This window comes from Trichosurus vulpecula, chromosome 9, assembly GCF_011100635.1.
Source record: "Trichosurus vulpecula isolate mTriVul1 chromosome 9, mTriVul1.pri, whole genome shotgun sequence".
NCBI classification, from domain to species: domain Eukaryota; kingdom Metazoa; phylum Chordata; class Mammalia; order Diprotodontia; family Phalangeridae; genus Trichosurus; species Trichosurus vulpecula.
This window is the reverse complement of record NC_050581.1, coordinates 9,835,608-9,858,857: the sequence shown is the minus strand read 5'-3', so window position 1 is coordinate 9,858,857 and position 23,250 is coordinate 9,835,608.

Here is a 23,250-nt window from a genome sequence, read left to right as displayed (position 1 = left end):
CTGAAACCTTTTGCTGGAGCTTTCTCCCATGTAGAATGGGTAATTGACCTGAATGTTTGTGAAATGAGGAGACATGGCATAATTATTACTTTGCCAAAACAGTACTGATTTCCTGTTGCACTTAGTGATTCTTTCGTTACATTATTTCCAATTTTTCTAAATATTTTCACAATACCAATCAGTTTTATTTTTGACTACATTCAGATATATATATATATATATATATATATATATATATATATATATATGTTGTCAAATGTGTGAATTACCTAGCCCAACAATAGTGAGGCTTATACACTGTTCTCCCTGGCCTCAACCCTCAATAGACCTGGGTGAAACTTGGTCAAAAGCTTTTCTGTTTCTGAAAGCTTTCCATAGGACAAGCTATTCTTACAGGCTGGAATCTTCAGATGTAAAGTCTATGACTATAAGGGATGAGAAACAAGAGATGGAATTTTTTGAAGGACAAGGATTATCTTTTAGGGGAAAATGAAGTCAGTACAAAGATAATGGCTTGAGGAAATCCACTAGGAATGAATGGCCTTGGAAGTCACAATGAGGATAAGGAAAAGATGTAAGATGGGTTGAGGCATAGGGAGAAATTATGATTATGTAAAATAGTCAATATATTTTAGCCAAAATGCAGGTACCTATAGGTCCTGAGCCATTGGTGGTTGATCTCTTCATGGCAGTTGTCCAAAAATGAGGTTACACAGAGCAGGAATTTATGAAAAGCTTCTACTCGACCCAAATGTTCTGTATGTATAAGAATATGCCTTTGATAGACTGGAAATGGACTGCCTAATGTAGGAGTGAGTCCACTGCAGTAAGCATTTTAATGGCATCTGTGTGACCACATGAGAGGCTGTAGAGTGGATGCCTAAATACAGTGGAGGAGTTTACATTAAATATCTAAAGAATCTTCTAATTCTCAAAATCCATAATATTGAGCAACCTTAAATCATTTGTGATAAGACAATCCAATGGTAACTTCCTATTCTACAGCCTATATTAATTAGTAAGAGTATGCCATTAGGAGTAAGAACCTGGTTATCCTTTTATTTCCCTATTATATTGGGTCTCACTTTTTGACAGAAAGTGACATATTATTCAGATATCCAGCTCCAAGATATTTTGAAATGTTGTATCTAGAAAAACTCTGTGATAATTATATGCTTACTTGGAAGTACAAACTAAATAATTTGACCATAAGGGCTCTTAAGTTGATATAAATAATGAAGCATGTTCAGAACACTCAAGGATTGGTATATCCAACTGAATGCAGGCAAAGATGAAACTAATTTATTGGTATTGTGATTCTTATTTTAAAAAATTGGAAATAATGTAATGGAAAGAACTACTAAACGCAACAAGGAATTAGTACTATTTCTGCAAAGTAATAATTATGCCGTGTCTAACTCGTTTCACAAACATTCAGCTCAATTACCCATTTTACATGGGAGAAAGCTCCAGCAAAAGATTTCAGCCTTGGCTTGAGCTGCCTCACGGTATGGTCTGGGGACAACAAATCATTTATCCAATTTTTTCTACCTATGAATGTCCCATTGGGAGAAGACATGAGAAATTAATAAGGAAACTCTTAAGGAACCTAGGGAGCATTATTAGGATATGGATAACAATGAGAATCATTGGGAATTCCCATGATTGCCTCGATATTATGCTTGTCAAATATATTTTCTAGAGTAGTTTCTGTTTCCATTACAAACATTTTCCATTGGTTTGCCATCATGGAAATTTATGTGATTTAATTTGGGAAAGTCATCCTGCAATAAGAATTATCTTACAAATCACCTCTCTCACTTTGGTTTACTTGTCCTACAAGCAATATAAGCAGAATGGCTCATTGGATGATTTAGTTCCTTTATTATTCATTAGCAATTAAAAAAGACTAGAGATTTTGTGTTTACCTCAAAAATAGGCTTGGACCCTGTCTTAGTTTAAGAGTGCTTGGTCTTACACTTAAAATAAAATGATATATGACTAACATGTACATAAGCCAGAGTCGTCTTGGTTTTTTGTTCTTGCTTTGATCTGAATATATTCACCAGATGATTATAATTGATGAATACAGAAAAGATTGAGGTACTACCAGGTAACTTAACAACTGAAATTTGCTCTTCTTTAAGGAGATTGAGGGTGAAGGTCAGCACATACTTTATGTTCTAGTCAAATAGGTCTATTAGTTGTTCCCCAAACTTCACATTCCAGTTCCCGTCTCCATTTTATAGGTTTTATTGAATGCCTAGAAAACTGGTGTTAAACTCTAATAGAAACAGGGGCTACCGAACCATACATAAAGATCCCTGTGTAGCACATATCTTTGTTCTATTTTATTTTTATTAATTTTGTGGGGGCCATACTTCATGTTTGACACTTGTGGCTTCGAGTACACTCACTTCTCACCCCTACCTCTCAACATTCTCAGCTTCTTTTCAAACTTAGCTTAGGACCCACCTGCTCCACAAAGCTCTTCCTGGTCCTGAGGTTGTTTGTTGCCTTCCTCACTTACCTGCATACACACTCTATCCCCTCCCCTTAGGAGAATGCCAATTGTTTGAAGGCTTTACTATCTTCGAGTTCCTATTGCCTCGATTAGCGTAATACCTTATGTGTACTTCAGATGTGCAGGCTGAATGGAATACCAAGGCTAGGTGAGTCATTAGTTCACCTGAATAAAACAGACTCTAGGCCAGGACAAAGCATATTCCTAGAAAGAGGGAGAGTATCCTATCTTATCACCAAATCTTTTGGTAAGTAAGGCATGAGCAACAAGCAGACAAAAGGAATGGGATTTGAGATTATTGGCTCCAGTTGGGTTGAAGTGATTAATCGAAGCTTGGAGATTAGGAAGGAGGAAAATCTCTTCTCCCAATAGTACTTGCATACTTAGAGAATTAATGGGTAAAAGAGTTGTCCCCAGGCAATACCATGAGGTGGCTCAAGCCAAAGCGGATGCCTTTTGCTGGAGCTTTCTCCCATGTAAAATGGGTAATTGAGCTGAATGTTCGTGAAATGAGTAGATGTGGCATAATTATTGCTTTGCAAAAATAGTACTTTTGTACTTGTTCTTTCACTACATTATTTCCAATTTTTCTAAATAAGAATCGCATTAACAATCACTTAATTTTATTTTTGACTGCTTTCAGTGGAATATTGTGTCAAAGCAATCTTTGGTGTCAAATGTGTGAATTCCCTAACTCAACAATAGTGACGCTTATACAGTGTTCCCCATGGCCTCAACACTCAGTAGACCTGGGTGGAACTTGGTCAAAAGCTATTCCTGAGAGCTTTCCATGGGACAAGCTATACTTACAGGCTAAAATCTTTAGAGGTAAATTCTACGATTGTAAGGGACCAGAAACAAGAAATGGAATTTTTTTTGAAGCACAATGATTATCTTTTAGGATAGCGAACGCAAGGTAACAAAACAACAGGCATTAGATGCAAAATACATGTCCAGTTATATTTGGAAATGACCTCAAAGTGGTTTACAAGGACCAATTGTTAAATTTTCAGTATTTAGTAGGTATTTCTTACCTCGGAAATCAGCAAACATTACAAATTGGGGCTTGATAGAGTTTGCGTGTGTGTGTGTGTGTGTGTGTGTGTGTGTGTGTGTGTGTGTTATCTGACCTAAAAGAGTGCTGGACAAATATTGATAATGCAGATTAAACTTAAAAAATGTGCTTTCTGTACATTTTTTTCCTTCAGAAAGCCAGTTGCTACTGGCACACATCCCTGTGCATAAGAGACCTGAGAACCCAGGCTGCCAGTGTGGCAGCATGCAGAATGCAAAAGGCAAAAGAAGAAAACATGGCCTGAGGTTAGATAAGAATCCATGAAGTGGGTTGTTCAGTTTGATAAAAATGTGGGTGCTGGGGAAAGAAGACAAAAACAAAATGGTCCTTGCCTTTAAGAAGCGCACATTCTACTGAGATGTGACATGCATACATACAAATAAATACTATGCTTAAATATGTGTGCATGTAAACATATATATGCAATTTATACATATATATGCACATGCATAAGTGTGTAAACACATATACATACACACACACACACACACACACACACACAAATATATATGCGGAAGACCGGGAATTTGGTACCATGCCACTGACCACACTGTATCATTTGTGGTTTTGCCTTGTGTTTGGAAGGTGGGTCAATTTTCTCTGACTTTTGAATTTTGCTATTCCTTCTCATATTTCAGACATCCAGGGTAAGGTGTAGGATCGGATAGTCATCCCCAAGAGTGCCACACCTGAAACTCTTGCCTCCAGAATTGTGCTGTTTCTGTTAGCTCTGTACCATGGTGGGAATGGGCTCAGGTCTCATCATGGGCTGTGGTTGACTGGGTTTTATGGTGATGATTGAACTTCTCCCTGTAGATAAGTCAAAGCAAAAAAGTTATTATGCAGACAGGAAACAGAAATGCAATTTAAAGAAGTCGAGATTGGAAATTCAGGAAAAATAGTAACAGGGCAGGAGGGCCAGGCATGATAAGTTGCATCTGAAGTGGAAGGAGAGTCAAAATCATGATTTATAAGAAATTCTGAAGGTGCTAGCAAGAGCTTTTGTTCTGGGTTTCAATTGTAGGGCTCAGGTAAACAAAAAGGTGTCAAACTTGACAAAGAATTCTCTTAATTTATCACATTTAAAAGTTCTGTGGGTGTTTTTATGCCCAATTGTATGACTGACCATATCTTCTAATTTCTTCTGAATATCCTTTGGCTGGAGAACTCCCACCTCTGCCACCCTCATTGTTCTCCAAAGTAAGGTCCAGAACCAAAACTAAGGAAGGGAAGTGGAAGCTTTGCCTCAGAGAATAGAAATTTATAGGGTGCTGATAATATTTGTATTTTTTTAGCTGGGGGAAATAGTTTGATATGTCTTTAGTGAGGGGAAGCTATTAAATGGTATTCTTCCTTCTTCCTATATTCCTCCCTACAAACTGTTGATAATATCCAAGGTGAGTTTCCTCAGCTCAGTCCTAACCAATTTATTTTCACCTTGGTGATGTCCTCCCTAGTAGTAGTTTCATGGTCTCCTGGGGTGTCTGTAAACTAGCCACACAAAGGAATATCCTGAGGTCTAAGGCACCTCCCTGAGTTATTGTTACCATCCAGCTAATAATTTGTTCAATATATTCAAATATTTCAAAATATTTCATTTGAGGGAAGTTTTTTAAACTGCTTGTGCTAGATACCAGTTATGATTCCAGCAATAGCCAACTTATGTTGGGAGTGGGCATAAACATTAGATTAATTCTTCACCCTGATTTGTCTTTAAACAATGAGTCTATAGGTCACTGCACTTCTGGTCCATAACAGAGAGCAGTTACTAAGGTGTTCGTTCCTACAGGAAGCTAGGGCTAGACATTCTGCTGTGAAGAATACATTCCTTCAAATTTTCTGGTTAACAAAGCATGGAATTGGGTGGTATATTCATATTGATCTTCTAGTCAGCTCCTGTCATCTTGTTCCTTGAGGAAATCAATGTTAAAGATGTCAGCAGTGATTCCCTACAGATCACATTATCTATTCCATTGGCTGGGGACTTTAAAAACCATTTCCAAAGCAAAGGAATCTTCAGTCAAGTGTGTATTTTCAAGAAGTTTATTTGGATGCCATCATGTGCTTGTTGATGGTGACTTCAAACTGATATATTCCAGCAGGATGCCATGCTCTAGCTAAATATATTTCTTTAAAGGAAAAGGGTTACTAAACTCATCTGTTCTCCCCTGCCTCCATGAAAATAACTGAATTGAAGTCTTTACAACCAATGTGTCAAAATGTCTAGCTTTCTGGAAATGGTTGTGATGTTTTTTCTTTTTCTAATCCCCACTCTCTTCCAGCTTCAGAACGTGAAAGACGCCTTTTATGCGTTTGAGTTTTTCACCTTACTGAATAATATACGTCTGAGTCTGAGTAGAGCTTACCCCAGATAGAAGAATCCAATCTCTCTTAGAGAATCTTTTAACTTTTCAGTTCCTCCAGGCAGACTTCTAAACAGGGGTCCTTAACTTGGAACCTTTGAATTTGATTTTTAAACACACATGCACTTTTAACATAATCAGTTTCTTTTGTGATCCTACGTATTTTATTTTGGGAATATAAAAACGTTATTTTGGTAAAGAGTCCACAGGTTTTACCAGACTTCCAAAGAGGTCTATATCAGAAAAAAGATTCCCCACCCCTGGTTAAGAATATCTCCTCTGAAGACCCAAATAGCTGACTATGTGCACTGGTAGAGGGAGTTTTCTCACTGGGAGCTGCTTACATTGATGAAATCACAGATCTGGACCAAAAAAATCCATTTACCTAGTAGCTTCTCTCAAGCTCTCTCTTTTCTTATGTCTATGTGCTAAGTAGTTTTATATGCAAAATTGTGAGTGGCTGTTTTTCTCTTGTAAGATATGTAATGATAGTTCTACCTTTTATTTTTGGAGAGATAAGTTGGAATTTCCCTCAGATAACATAAAATGCAATATTCAAACAGATCAACCAGACATTCAAGAAGTATTTACTAAGTACTTACTATGAGCCAGGCACTATATGAGAGGGGTTTTATGAGAATTCAATGAGCCACAAGAATAAGGTAAGGCAATACATTGTTCTTTGGGGGATGATAAGCTTCCTGGAGGAACTTCTAGCTGCTGGCATTCGATTTGTCCCTTTGATATAATGTAGAAGAGTTTGCATCTCAGCTGTGGGGAGGCCTGGAAGGGATTGCTGCCTCAGTAAAAAGGAGAGAAAGCCTCCTGCTGACTCTTCCTTCCTTTGACTCTCCAGTAGACATGATGTAACTCAGTGTCTTCCAGAGAGAGGGGGGAAGAGAGGTTGGCCCTTCCCAACAGTGATATCAGAGCAACTATTTTCACGTGGCATCAACAGTAGGGGACCTCCATTAGTTGATCTTGTGCCTGGGTCTCTGGCTGCCTTTTCCATTTTGTGTTTCCTTTTTTGAGTAGGTAACTGAGGTGGATGTTTCTGGAAGTGGGGACAGCATTGTGTGTTCAAGGGTCAACTAAGTCCTGAGTCCACTAAGTGAAGCTCAATGACAAGAGAATGTTCTTCATTAGGGAAGATGATTGTTTATAGGAGTAGTCCAAGCCCCTGGCCTGGCTAGAAGACAGAATCTATGAGAGAGACAATACAAAGTGCTCGATCATCAGTCATGGTTTAATTATTAACATATTGTAATATTAATGACAAGGTAAGTCTCCCTCATTAGAATATGAGGGTAGGAACCATTTTAACTTTCAGTATAGTCCTGGTCCTTACTAGGACCTAGTAAGTGCTTAATAAATGCTTGTTGATTGCTTGAAAAGTAAGGCCCAGGATAAGATTCATGTAAAGGAGTGGCCAATCTAAAGACGAGGAGGCAACTTTCTCCTCCCATTAAACTGTGCCCTGGTCAGACTTATGCTGCATTCAGTTTTGGTTTCCACCACATAAAGACATAAAGCATCTGGAAAAAGTTCAAAGTCAGGAAGATGATTAAAAGTTAAAAAGTTAAGAAGAAGCTAGAATAGTCAGCCCAAAGAAAATCTTGAAGTAGGGTTTAATAAGACTCTTGAGTGTAGAGAGGACTCTTATAAACAGGATGTTTCTCTGAATTTCTGAAGCCTGGGGAGAGATGTAGGGATGTATGAGGAAAACTGGGGTTTGGAGGAAAGAGGCATTGGTTCCTAGCTATTAGAATTCTGGGATCTAGTTGGTGCTTCAATCACCAGTCACAAGCACCTGTGAAACCCACCCCCTCCCCCCCCCAGGAGAAGTAAACACCTGCCCGTCCTTATTCTCCCACACCAGGAAGGCTGCTTAAAGCTTGTACAGAGAGCAAACAGCCCCTATTCTAGAGTCAACAGATAACTCTGGTCATCCCTGCCTACCTGAGACCCAGAGACAATCATTCCTGGTTTACATTCCTGCACTGACCTCCTGCTTAAATATTAAGAAAAGAATCATAGGGCAGCTAGGTGGTGCAGTGAGTAGAGCACCAGCCCTGGAGTCAGGAGGACCTGAGTTCAAATCTGGCCTCTGACACTTGAGACTTACTAGCTGTGTGACCTTGGGCAAGTCACTTAACCCCAATTGCCCTTCCTTCCCCCATCCAAAAGAAAAAAAAACCTACCAAAAAAAGAATAGGAATCATTCTGTGACCTTCTTCCAGGTACATATCTCTGGGCACCAACCCTTGTTCTCCTAATCAGATTCTATACCTTGCCCATTCATTCAATTCAACAAATGTTTTGAAAGTGTGTGCAAAGGAAAGAGTTCCTGTGTGCAAGGAGCTTATTCTCCACTGAGGGAGAGGGAACGAACGTGTTAAATAAATGCAAAATATATTCAAAGTAGGTATAAAGTAATGGAGAGACTTGGGAAAATCAGGAAAGGCTCTTGAGTTGGATTTATTAGACAGTGAGGAGAGACCCATCTTTTTCTCTCCCTACTCCTTGCATAAAGGTATGGGGCTAGCAGATCAAATATCCTATATGGGGAAGAATGAATAGCTCAGTCTGGTTGGAATGCAAAGAGTAGGGAGAGGAGTTGGAGTTGGTGGGTAATTTGAAATCAGTGGATAAAGATAGGCTGGAGTTAATTATGAAGAAATTTAAGTGCCAAATGCTCCACAGCAGCTTTTCCAAACCTTTTCTTCCCTCTTCAAACCTCCTCCTATCCTGTTTCCCCCAACTACCACCCCCCTCTCATCTGGCAGCTTTGCCTTATATTTTACTGAAACAATTGAGGCCATTCTCAATGAACTCCCTCTTCTCCCCTCTTCCTCATCTGGTCCTCATCTCTTCCTCATCTACATCACAGAGACACCTTCTGTCACTCTCTCCTCCTTTACCCTGTCTCACATGATGAAGCGTCCTTCCTCCTTACTAAAACTAACCCCTCTACCTGTTCAAGTGATCGCATTCCATCCTGTCTCCTCCAATAGACAGCCCTCTCTGTCATCCCCACCTTTTCATTTATTTTCAATCTTGCCCTCTCTACTGGCTCCTACCACCTACAAACATGCCTATGTCTCCCCTATTCTGAAAAAAAAACTCTCATCTGATCCTTTCATCTCTACTATCATTTTATATCTCTTCTGACCCTAGGAGCTAAGTCCCCTTAAAGGCTGTCTTCTCCACTTTCTCTCCTCTCACTCCTTTTCCAACCCCTTACAATCTGGCTTCTGACTTTATCATTCCACTAAAATTGCTCTCTCCAAAGTTACTAACGATCTCTTAGTTGCCAAATTCAGTGACCTCTTCTCAATCTTCACTTCCCTCAGCCTTTCTGAAGCCTTTGACACTGTTGATTACCCTCTGCTCATTGATATTCTCTTGTTTCTGGGTTTTCAGGTTCTTGGTTCTCCTACAAATCTGACTGCTCTTCTGTCTCCTTTGTTGGATCCTCTTCCTGATCATTCCTTCTAACTGTAGGTGCCCCTCAGGGCTCTGTCTTGGGCCCTTTTCTCTTTTTCCTCCATACTACTCCATGGGGTGACCTTACCAACTCCCATGGATTTAATTATCATCTCTATGCTGGTGATTCTCAAAAATACCCATTCTGCCACAGACTCTCTGCTGACCTCCAGTCTCATATTTCTAACTACCTTTTCGATGTCTCCAACTGGATTCCAATATATATCTTAAATTCAACATGTCTAAAAGGGAACTGCTCTTTCCCTCCAAGCCCTCCCTGCCTCCTACCTTCCCAGTTCTTATAGAACCATACTCCCATACCCTCAGACTCATAACCCAGGAGTCAGCCTGGATTCTTCACTCTCTCTCACCTCCCATATCCAAGATGTTACCAAGCCTCAATTTCACCTTTGCAACATCTCTAGAATATGCGCCCTTCTCTTGTCTGACACAGTTACCACTCTAGTGCAGGCTCTCATCACCTCATGCATGGATTGTTGCAGTAGCCTTCCTGTGGGTCTGCCTGCCCTAAGTTGCTCTGCACTTCAATCTATCCTCCATTCAGCCACCGAAGTCATTTTCCTAAAAGCACAGGTCCAATCACGTCACCGCCCCACCCCAAAACTCAATAAACTTTAGTGGCTTCTTAATGCCTTCAGGAACAAATACAAAATGCTCTATTTGGCATTCAAAGCCGTCCATAACCTAGCCCCCTCCTACCTTTCCAGTTTTCTTACACCTTAGTCCTTAACATGTATGCTTCAATTTATCATCACTGGCCTTCTGGCTGTTCCATGAACAAGACATCCCATCCCTTGGCCCTAGTCATTTTCTCTGGCCATCCCCCATGCCTGGAACCCTCTCTCTCTTCTTCTCTAACTACTGACCTCCCTGACTTCCTTTAAATCCCAATTAAAATCTCGCCTTCTACAGGAAACCTTTCCTGACCCCTCTTAATTCCAGTACCTTCCTTCTGTTAATTATTTGCTACTTATCCTGTATGTAACTTGTTTTGTATACATTTGTTTGCATGTTGTCTCCCCATTAGACTGTAAGATCATTGCAGGAAGGGACTGTCTTTTGCCCCTTTTTGTATCCCCAGCACTTAGTGCAGTGCCTAGCACTTAATAGACATTTAATAAATATTTAGTGATTGATTGATTGAGTTTGTGTTTTATCCTAAAGGTAATATGGAAGCATAGAGCTTCTTGAACAGGAGGGTGATAGGAATAGCCCTAGAACTTGGCAGTTATGTGGCTGATGGCTTGGAGAAGATGGAGTTGGAGACAGGAAGAGCAATTAAGGCTGCCTACTGCAAATGTTTTGGGGAGAGGTGATAAGAGCCTGAAATAGGATGGTGACCATGTTAATAAAGAGAAGGGAAGGAGGTATGCACAAATAATTAAAGACCCTACTCCAATGGACTTGTGATCTGCTACAAGTGTTTCCTCTAGCGATACAGATTGCACCCATCTATGTTTATCAGTTCTATCCATATCCTCCCACTAGGAAGCTCACCACAGAGGGACCAGCCAGCATGCTACAGGCCTTCTTTACTTTCCCTGGATTGTGAGAATACCAAGTGGGTGAAGACATAAAACCTCTTCTCCCACATGACCAACCTATTTTCTCTTTTGATCATAAATACCTTTGAAGATACCCCATGCTCAGGTACTGGTTGCACTTCCTTATTTGCATATGTGTGCATGCGTGCGTGCGTGCGTGTGTGTGTGTTACAGTTTGTTCACACCCATCATGTTTCTTCATTAAATTCAGTGATAGTAATAATTCATTTGAAACTAAAAGATCTGGAGAATACATGATTCCACCTAGCTAAGTGCTAGTTGATTGTTAAAAAGTAGATACTTTATTCAGTAAAGCAAAATGCTAGCTTAAAAACTCTTCCTCACAAGATGTCTACCATGCATACATGAATCTACATATATCTATTCACCTTTGAATCTATATAAGTCTATCTTCCTAGAAAGAGAGAGGACAAACAGAATCTTGTTCAAGGATCCCCTGATCATTGGTGCTCTACAGAAGGGTTCACCATTGTTGTGAAGGAGCACAGAGTAATACATATTAAAGAGGAGTTGTAAATGGTGTGAGGTCCTTCATATGTTTCTGCTTGTTGATTTCATGGAAGTTACATAAAGCCCAGAACACTATAAAGCCTCCTGGACAAAATCCATAACCACATGAGAAAATTTGGTATAACCATCTACGTGGGAAAAACCTAGGCAATCACTGGTGTCTATTGTCCAAATTAGGAAATGAAATTATGTACACTCTATCGAGTTCATCCATCAGTGTGTGTGAGAAGAGAAGAAGAAGAGGAAAAAGAAGAAGAAGAAGAAGAAGAAGAAGAAGAAGAAGAAGAAGAAGAAGAAGAAGAAGAAGAAGAAGAAGAAGAAGAAGAAGAAGAAGAAGAAGAGGAAGGAGAAGAAGAAGGAGAAAGAGAAGAAGATGAACAGAAGAAGAAGAAGAAAAAAAGAAGAAGGAAAAGAAGAAGAAAAGAAGAAGAAGGAGGAGGAGAAAAAGAAGAAGAAGAAGGAGAAAAAGAAGAAGAAAAGAAGGAGAAGAAGAAAAAGGAGAAGAAGGAGAAGAAGAAGAAGAAGGAGAAGAAGAGAGGTGGAAGAGGGGGAGAGAGAGCAGACATGGCAAATGGATCAAGTGCTGGGACCAGAATTAAACAGGAGGAACAGAGTGGGTTGTCTTACCTTGGAGAGACTGAGAAAATTCCTTTCATAATTCCAAATTTCAGACAAAAGTCCCACATTTTAAGACCAGTATGCTACCAGTATTGAATGGTCCCAAGTTATAGAATATTATAGTCAGATGCGCAAATAAACATAAATGTTAAAATGATAAACACATAGGAAAGATAAATTGAGGGATGAGAGATTGAACAGAGACAGAAAGAGATCTTTAGCTGGGCTCAGAAAAGTCTTTATGGAGCAGGTGGCACAAGACCTGGGCTTTGAAGGGAAAGACTTAAACAAATGCAAATGGAGAGATAGTCCATTCCATGGATGGGAGACAGTGTATGCAAATACATGGAGGTAGGAGATGGCAGGGTAAGTCTTGAGATTAACTAGTATTCCAGGTTGATAGGTACATAGAATACTTGGAAGGCAGCTATATGACAAAATTGGAAGGATATGTTGGAATTAGACCATGGGAAAAATGTAATGCAAATGTAGGGAGATTACACGCTGTTTACATAGTACTAGAGAGCTGATGAAGTTTTTTGAGCAGGGGAGTGATTTAATTAGGCTTGTGAATTATTACGATGGCAGAATGAAAATCCAAAACTATCTCAACAAGCTGGAACAATGAGCTGAATTTAATCAGGTGGAATTTAATAGAGATAAATGTAAAGCCCTACCTGGATTTAAAAAATCAATACATTGCTCTATGATTTGCAACGTGATTTGTAGAAATCATCTCATTGGATCAATTGCACAAATGGGTGAGGTGGAGTGGGGAGGATGTGGCTAGCAAACATGGGGAAAAGAGGTGGAAGTTTAGCAAATTGCAAGCTAAATGAGTGTAATACATGATGTGGCATCCCAAAAAGCTTCTGTGATATTAAACTGGGGCAGCTAGGTGGCAGAACAGATAGAGCACTAGGTCTAGAGTCAGGTAGACCTGAGTTCAAATCTCGCCTCAGATACTTACTAGCTGTGCGATTCTGGGCGTTTGTAGGGGTCAAATGAAATAATATTTGTAAAGCACTTAGTGCCTTGTGGTGCAGTGGTACAGAGTTGTATTCCCCAGCAACTGGGCAGGATGAAGCTGAATTACGAATGGCAGTGAGTCTAAAGCTGATTCGGTGTCTGTATTACCCGGCACCAGGAGCAAGGGCCACCAGACTGCCTAAGGAGAGGCCCAGGTTAGAAATCCAGCAGGTTAACGCTTCTATGGAAATCAATAGTGGGATCAGGCCCATGAATGAAAGGAGTAAAGAAGAAAACGAGCCTTTATTAAGCATCCACTGTGTACCAGGCACTGTGCTAAGCTCTTTAAAATATTATCTCATTATGCTCTAATTGTCTTACAACAACCCTGGGAGGTAGGTGTCATTACTATTTCCATTTTACAGATGAAGACACTGAGGCAGGCAGAGGTTAAATGATTTGCCCAGAGTCACACAGCTAGTACTTGTCTGAGTGAACTCCATACCCATATCCACATCCACCATGTCACCTTAGCTGCCACTGAACTTCTAGCCTGGGTGAAATAGGGAGAAGAAATCTCTAAATATATACATATGCAAATATAGATACCTATATATAAATGTGTGTATACACATATACATATATATATAATACATATACTATATATCTTATATTCTGGAAAGATTACTCGTCTTCTACTTATATCACTGTATATATAACTTTAATCAGATAACTTCATTCTAATGTCTAGTTTGGGTCATTTGCACTTTTTAAATCAGATAACTTCATTCTAACGTCTAGTTTGGGTCACTTGCACATTTGAGGGAATGATGGTTTTGTTGAAACAGTAGAAGAGAAGATAATTTTAGAATATGGGCAACATAGGAAAGGAAGATCTGGGGAGTAGATTTCAGACATCCAGAGAGCAAGTTAGAGAGTACCTCAGAGAGGGGCAGGGAAAGGGAGGTGGAAAAGCACCAAAGACAAATTTCCCTTATTTTGACATTTTGCCTAGTGGCAATAAACCCACCTGCCACTGATAATCATCGTGCTTTTGGCATGCTCGTAGTAGCTTGCTGATGCTTGAACTACTTTCTAAAAACAATCAATTCTAAGCCAAAATCACAGAGATATTGTACTCCAGAAGCCCTCCCCATGAATTATGCACCTTACTACCAGCTGTTTTCTTCATTATGTAGATACCAAGTGATCCTCATTTCAAACTAGCATGAAAATAGCAAAAGAGTGAAGCTAATTTTATTTAGAAAAAAAAAAACAACTTAAACTATGAACCATACATGTCAATATAATGAAGACTAATTTGGGGAGTTTGGTTTCATAAAATAAAACCTCTATTTGTCTTTTGTTCAAACAGTTGGTGAAAAAATGCAATAACCCCTTGGCACAGAGGTCATAGAGGTACACAAGATGGAGAAATTTTCAAATCCTACAAGAGTCAATAAAGAAAAAGGGGGTGGGGGAGGAGAAGGGATGAGGGATTTTCATTTTCTTTTTCTCTTTTTCTGTAGTGGAGGAATAACAGGGATTGGTCAGGAAGACCTTGGGCTAGAAGTAGAAGTTTCTAGTCTTCCAATGAGTCATAGGATTGTGGAATGTCAAAGTATGGAATGTCAAATCTAGATCACAGAATGATGGAGCTAGGAGGATCCTTAGAACACTGAAGGTGAAAATGGTAGCAGTGGAAGAAAGTTGAGAACATGGAACACACAACATCACAGCCATCAGGGAATTTAAAATCCAACTCATACCTTTTGTAGAGAAGCAAACTGAGGTCTTGAGAGTCCCTGTCCAAGATCATGCGACCAAAAAAGTGGCAGAGTTTGGATTTGTAACCTACTTGACGTTTGAACTTGGACATAGTCAATCTTTACAGCACGCTGTCTCTTAAGAGATGGTTATCAGAGCCCTCAGGAAAACTTCGAAGTGAGTAATGATCATATTTAATGCCCTCACCTTTTTGTTGCTTTTCTCCCACTTTTCTAATAGTGCCTAGGACTTGCCTTACTTAACTATTTATTGAAAAAAAAATGAAAGAACTTCCTGCTGCCTTTTCTTTACTCCTGCTTCAAAATTACCTCTCCTACAATCCCCATTCCACAAAAATCATAGCTCTCAGAGACCTAATGATTTCAGCTAGATGTTGGACTCATTCAAACAATTTATACTAAGATGTAAATGACTAATTAATTAGTTTTATGCTCCCAGGGGATAGAGAGCTTGTTAACCTATACTATTATAATTGATATACACCTGTGTGCCACAATTATTTGAACTCGAAGGGACCCTGTGACTCTTCCTGGTGAAATATATCTTGGCTGCTCCCCCCAGGTAATCCAAACAAGTGCATCTGGGAGTAAAGTTCATGTCATTATTGTTATAGGTATGAACTATCCATGTCCAGTCTCTATTAGCAGCTTTATATCACACTAAGCACAATAAAACGTAACCATCTCTTGGGAATTGCAATGGGTTGGCACTCTAACCACATCTTGAATATTCAAAATGAGAATGACAAATTCACTAATGTGGATAATCTTTTGTATATATCAAAAGATAATTGAATTTCCAAGATTGAGATCATCACCCAAACTAAAACACCTGTCAGTGGGTCATATTAGAACAGCATAAGGAAGATTCTTTATAATAAACCATCATCAAAGTTGACTTCATTTACAACTGTAAATAAACAACAGATTTTGTGTCTTGCAACTTTTACTCAGCACAATTAAAAAAAAAAAACTTGACTGTTGCAAAAAAGCATCCCAAAGTATCTTTCCATGATGGTTAGGGAAAGTACTAATTTGCACTTGGACTGGTTGTATTGTTTACAATGTTGCTCTCTTTGTGGAATTGCATCATTAAGGAAAAATCCCAATGGAAACATATTTTCCTTTATTTCTCTGTTAACAAAAATAAATGAGTTACGTAGATATTCTAATGCACCTATAATCTCATCAGGCTGGATCCTTTATCAACAAGTGGAGATGTCAACCCTTTCTCACCTCCCTCTACATAGTTTTTGTATATATCTTTTAATAAATCTTTCACAGAAGAAGAGTTGATAAAAGTCTCAAAAACTGTCCAACTTGTGTGTTCTTGATATGCTATGAGAGTTGTTAGGTCATACTTTATTCTGTATTTCACTGCTTTTTAGAATATCATAGCTACAAAAATAGCTTGAAATTTAATTTTTTATTGGATTTTAAGAGGCAAGATTGGTGAGGTGGTTCTCAGTATTTTCACATAGGGAAAGAAAACCTTTTTTTCAAAGGAGGAAAAGAAAAGGTAGCTTAATAAGTAATAGAGAAAGAAAAAAAATGGATATTTATGAAAGAATCTGTCGAGAACAAGAAATAATATCCCTAAGGAGTAATAATGTAGTCAACTTAACCCATGAAAAAACAGCAGCAGAATAAAGGCAGATAGGTGGCATAGTGAACAGATTATTAGGTGTGGAGTTAGGAAGACCAAAGTTAAATATTAGCTTTGTGACCCTGGTTAAGTCTCTTAAATTCTTTCAACATCAGGTTCCTCACCTGATAATAATTCCCCATCCTCCCAGGTTTGTCAAGAGGATTAAATGATACATGCAAAGTATTTGTAAGCTTTAAGCATTATATGAATCTTATTAGTCCATTATTCCAGGCATTTAATAGATATTTTCTGAGAGAATGGTCTTTTGCTCTTACACAATCATAGAATCATATGCTAAATTCATTTACTTATTCAGTGCCGTAACAATCAAACTACCAAAGAAATATTTTACAGACCTAGAAAAAAATGAAATTTATGTCAAGGAAGAAAAGGTCAATAAGCTAAAGGGTAATAATGGGGGGGTATAGGAAGGGCTTGTCTCAAAGCTAGATCTTAATTGGTTTCAATCTGCACTCTGAATCTACCATCTCTGTAAGGAGGTGCATAATATGCTTCATTACACATTCTCTAGAGTTGGGGTAAGTCACCATATTGATCAGAGTTCTCAAGTCATTCAGAATTGTTTGAATTCACAATGCCGTTGTTATTGCATGATTATTTTGCTGGTTCTGCTCTGCTTCAGTTCATTCAAGTCTTCTAAAGCTTCTCTGAAACTATCTCTTTTATTATTTCATGCAGCAAAATAATATTTCATAATATTCATGTACCATAGTTTATTCAACTATCCTTCAATTGATGAGCACTATAAAGATTTTTGTATGCATAGGACCTTTTCCTGTTTCTTAGATCATCATCATCATCATCATCATTATGTAGGAGAAGTATAGGCCTAGTAGTGGTATAACTGGGTAAAAGGTTTAGTAACTTTGGGGGCATAGTTCTAAATTGCTTTCCAGAATGGCTGGATCAACTCACGTCTCCATTGATGGTGTATCATTGTGCCTGTTTGCCCACAGCCCCAGCAACATTTGTCATTTTCCTCCTTTTTTGGTCAATTTTGTCAATTTGATAGGCCTAAGATGGAACCTCACAGTTGATTCAGTTTGCACTTCTCTAATTATTAGTGATTTGGAGCTTTAAAATATATCTATATCTATATTTATGTAGATACATAGGTATATAGATAGTTTGGATTTCTTCTCTGGAAAAGTATCTGTTCACATTCTTTAAGCATTTATCAATTAGGTAATGGCTCTATACTTTTATGTAACTTAATTTTATGTAATTACAATTGTCTGTTTTATCTTCTGTGATCCTCTCTATCTCTTACTTTCCATATCTCTTCCATTCCAATGTCCCAACTTTCAAGTGACCAAAGAGATGAAATGCCACCTAAGTATCCCAGGTCTTTCAGTTTTCAACAAAGGATTCAAAAGTCACTGGGGTTCTGGGAGCCAAGATGGCAGAGTAATCAGTAAATCACCATAACTCTCCAATATTCACCTCCAAATGACTATAAAAGAGGGCCTCAAAACAAATCCTGGAAGAGCAGAACCAGCAAAAAGATGGAGTGAAAAAATCTTTTAGTTCGAGAAACCTGGAAGGTGCACAAGAAAGGTCTGTCTCACTCAGGTAAAAGAGGAATGCAGTCCAGGACAGGAAGCATCCAAGCAAACCAGAAGCAAGCCCCACTTCAAAAAACCAATGGGAGATTCTGTGCCACAGTTTGGTGGAGCAGGCAAATGCCAACACCAGGACCCCCCACCCCCACATACCTCAGCATAACCAGGGAAATGGGCAGACTCCAGCTCTAAGAACCACAATATGCTTCAGCATAGACTTGGGCAAACAGCCAGCCTACAGCCACCAGAGCAACACATGCATGGAAATGCAGAAACACCTCACCAGCCTCAACATACATGAGACATCATCACTAGGATCCTTGGTCAGCACCAAGTGAGCTTCCAGACCGATACAGTGTCCAGCAGTACCAGCCACCTTCCCACCCTATCCCCTCAGTGCAGAACCAGACACAAGGGTCCCCCATGGGCTCAGGGCAACATCAGCGTAGGACCAGGTAAACAGACAGGGCCTAAAGCCCCTTCTACCCTGGGAGCAGTGCTCAAATTTAAAAGAAAGGAAAAAGGTCAAAAAAGATGAGCAAAAAATAACAAAAAAAAAAAGAATCTGACCACAGAAGGTTATTATGGTGAGAAGGGAAGATCAAGACACAAACTCAGAAGAGGACAGTAATGTCAAAACACCTATGGGTAAAACCCTAAAGGAAAATGGGAAGTGGTCTCAAGCCCAGAAAGAACTCAGGGAAGAGCTCAAAAAGGAGCTTAAAAATCATCTAAGGGAGGTAGAAGAAAAATTGGGAAAAGAAATGAAAGTGATGCAAGAGAATTATGAAAACAGTCAACAGCTTAGAAAAAGAACACAACTGCTTAAAAAGTAGATGGGGGTGCAAAAATCCACTGAAGAAAACAACTCTTTAAAAAGTACAAATGACCAGACGAAAAGGAAGTACAAAAGCTAACCGAGGAAAACAACTCCTTAAAAGTTAAAATTGGGCAAGTGGAAGCTAATGACTCTATGAGACATCAAGAATCAAACAAATTCAAAAGAACGAAAAAATAGAAGAAATTTTAAAATAAATAATTGGAAAAACAACTGACCTAGAAAATATATCCAGGAGAGACAATGTCAGAATCATTGGGCTACCTGAAAGTCATAATCAAAAGGAGGACCTGGACAGCATCTTTCAAGGAATTATCAACAAAACTGCCCTAGTGTCCTGGAACCAGGGGGCCAAAATAGGCATTGAAAGAATCCACTGATCATCTCAGGAAAGAGATTTCAAAAGAAAAACTCCAAGGAATATTATATCAAATTACAGAACTATCTGGTCAAGGAAAGAAATACTTTAAGTAGCCAGAAAGAAACAATTCAGATACCAGGGAGCCACAATCAGGATTACATAGGACTTAGCAGCTACAACATTAAAAGACCAGAGGCCATGGAATATGATATTCTGGAGGGCAAAGGAGCTAGGACTACAACCAAGAATCAACTACCTGGCAATATTAAGCATAATACTTCAAAGGAAAAAATGGTCATTCAATAAAATAGAAGAATTTCAAGCTTTCATAAGAAGACCAGAATTGAACAAAAAATTTGATCTCCAATTTTGAGACCCAAGAGAAGCCTAAAAAAAAAAAAACAAAAACAAAACATAAAGGATTCAATGAAGCTGAACTGTTTATGTCCCTACATGGGAAAATGATACTTGTAATTCCTAAAAATTGTGCCACTAATGGTACAGCTAGGAGGAATATACATAGGTAGAGGGTACTGGGTATAAGGTGAATTTGAGGCAATGACATAAAAAAAAATTATTGGGTGAGAAAGAGATGTACACTGAGTATAGAAGGGAGGGAGAGATAGAGCAGGATAAATTAGTTCACATGAAGAGGCATGAAAAAGCTGTTACAATGGGGGGTAAGATGGGAAAGTGATTGATGGGTATATCAGTGAGGCAGGATTCATGACTTTGAGGATGACCATGAACATGCCTGAATAGTTTGGAATCACAAAGTATGAAAAATTCTCTATGGAGAAGGCAGAGGAAGTATAACATTTATTTATACCCCAAGGGATCAGATCTGAGAACCAATACCCCCACTTCAATATAGTAGCAATTATATTCCAAAACCAGTAAGCCCACTGCAGTGTGGTAACAAGGAAATTATAACACAGTATTATAATAGTGAGGAACCAAGTCATCCTGTAACCTTCTCCCCTGCTAGGGCCTTCCTGTAAACAATCACTCAGGAATCCTAACTCTCTGCTCAGCACTCTGTTCTGAAGCCTTGCCCATGCTGGTTCTCTCAATGTCTGCTCTTCAGCACCCTCTTGATGTCTGCTGCCTCAATGTCTTCCTCTCAGCTCTGCTGCTCTTAGTTCTGCTCTCAGTTCTACTCCCCTTCAATCCTGCTTCCCTTCAGTTCTGCTCTTCTTCAATTCTGCCTTCATAACTCCCGTTAGGGTCCTGAGGGCTTCATGCCCACATCAGTTTAGCACCTAGTAAGTAGGGGTTTAGGCCTACTTACGAACAAAGATACAATCAAGCTTTCCCACCTAGGCCCACCTGAGGCCTACTGAATGGGTGGGGAAGATCTTCCATCACATTAACACTATATTCAGCCCTGTAATATCAATCAAGTTGGGACTTTTTACTGTTTTAGAATTATAAATAAATTGTCTTTGATTGAGCCTTACTAGGTGCAAAGTCCCAGGCCCAAACCCCTATCTACTAGGTGCTAAGCCTATGTGGGCATGAAGCCCTCAGGGTCCTAAGGGGAGTTGCTAAGACCAGAGCCAATAGTAGGAGCCTAAGTTCTGGTCACTCAGATGATGTTGGATGATGGCTAAAGAGTGTATAAAAAGTGAGAACAGAGCTATTTGCTGGGATTCTCATTCACTGGAAGAGTGGTGTGTGACTGGAAGAGACTCTGGGCAGTTGTTAAGAGCTCCCCCAGCTTGTAAACCTGGATGTTGGGACTTTGTTACACTCTGGTAACTGTGCATTGAGATTTGAATCAGACAAGGTCTGTCTGTTGATGTTTGTAATTTGTTTATACTTGCTCTAAGTTCAGGGTGCTGGCTTTTTCCCCTGAACTAAGTGATTGGTATTTGTATGCTGGATTAAAGTAAAATTGTTAACCCCTTAACGTTGCTTTCTTTAGTAAAGCAGATCAAAAGAACCTAGGCTTGCAGCATTTTGTGAGCTGGTTGTTGTTGGTTTTACAGCCCCATAGCAGCTGCTAGCTGGATTGTTGAAACAGATGCCCATCAATTGGGGAATGGCTGAACAAATTGTGGTATATGAATGTAATGAAATACTATTGTGTAACAAGAAATGATGAACAGGCAGATTTCAGAAAAACCTGGAAACACTTGTATGAACTGATGCAAAGTGAAATAAGCAGAACCAGGAAAACACTGTGCACAGTATCAGCAACATTGTGTAATGATCAACTATGAATGACTCAGCTCTTCTTAGCAACACAGTGATCCAAAAAAACTACAAAGGACTCAGGAAGGAAAATGCTATCTACATCCAGATAAAGAACTGATTGACTCTGAATGCAGATTGAAGCATACTTTTTTCACTTACTTAATTTTTTTGTGTGTTTTTTTCTTTTGATTTGTTTTTTCTTTCATAACTGTGACTAACATGGAAATATGTTTTACATGATAGCACATGTATAACCTATATAAAATTGTCTACCATTTTCAGATGAGGGGAAGTGAGAGAGGGAGAGAAAAAAATTTGAAACTCAAAAATCTTGTAAAAGTGAGTAATAAAAATTGTCTTGACATGTAATTGGGGGGAAATACTATTGAAAAGAAAAGAAAAGAAAAGAAAAGAAAAAAGTCATCAGGGAGATTTTCCAGGTTTCTTCAGAAACACTCATGAATCAGTATAAGTGGCAATAGGTGGGATGTTAATGAAGTTTTGACAGGCTTCCTACCGTATCCTGGACAAAAAATCTAGAAAGCAGTGTTTTCCCTAGTTGTACACATCAAGTTCCCACATGGCTCCATCTGAGTCCCTCACTCCTTGCCCTTGCCCACCAGTACTGACACACTACCCCACTACTATGGAGGCAGGATTATATAGTAAAGAGTCTCTGGAGTTAGAGGACCTGGATTCAAATCTTATCTCTGATGCTCATAACTATTGGGCAAGTAACAACTGCCCCGGGTTTTGGTTTCTGCATCTGTGAAATAAGAGAGTTAAACTAAATGGCCTCATAGGTTCCTTCCAGCTCTGAATTAACAAGGCAACTACCCTTTTTTATAACTGGTATACAAGTTCATAGCAAAGTAAAAAGTTGGTGACCTTGAACCAACTGAACTATGGATCTATAGATAGGCATACCCCCATGCTAAGGGCTAGATTGGCCTTAGGGCTTTCATTCATTCATTTAATCACCCCCCAAACCAATTATTAAGCACCCACTTATCCTAGGCATTGTGCTAGGCACTACGGATACAAAGCGAAAAACAAAACAGTCTTTCTTTCAAAGAGGATAGAGTTCTACTGGGGGGAGCCACAAAGAGATAAGTAAATATGAAGTAAATGCAAAGTAAACTTTTTCATCGTGGTATTAACAACTGGGAACATGAGGAAAAGTCTCATGTAGGAGGTAGCACTTGGATTGAGCCTTAATGTAGCAATTCTAAGGGTAGAGGTGAGGAGGTAAAGCATTCCAGGAGTGGAAGACAGCCTATGAAACAATACAGAGTCAAAACACAGAAAACTTTGTATGAGTAATAGCAAGCAAGCCATTTTGGCTAAAACATATGGAGTGCATAAGGTCAATCTGGAAACATAGGTTAGAGTCAGACTGTAAAGGACTTTGAATGTCAGGCAGAGGAATTTATGGCTAATTTTAACAATAAACAGAGGCCACCAAAGCTTCAGAAGCAGAGGAAGGACTTGATCTGACCTATGCTTTAGATGCATTAATTTAGTAGCCATGTGGATGATAGATTTAAATAGGGAGGGACTAAAAGCAGAAAAAAACAATTAGGAGGCCACTGCAAAAATTCCAGTGAGAGGTGATCATAGGGTGATGTCCCATGTGAGTGAAGAGAAGACAATGGATGCAGAAGATGTTGTGGAAGTAAAATTGATAAGACTTGGAATCTTAG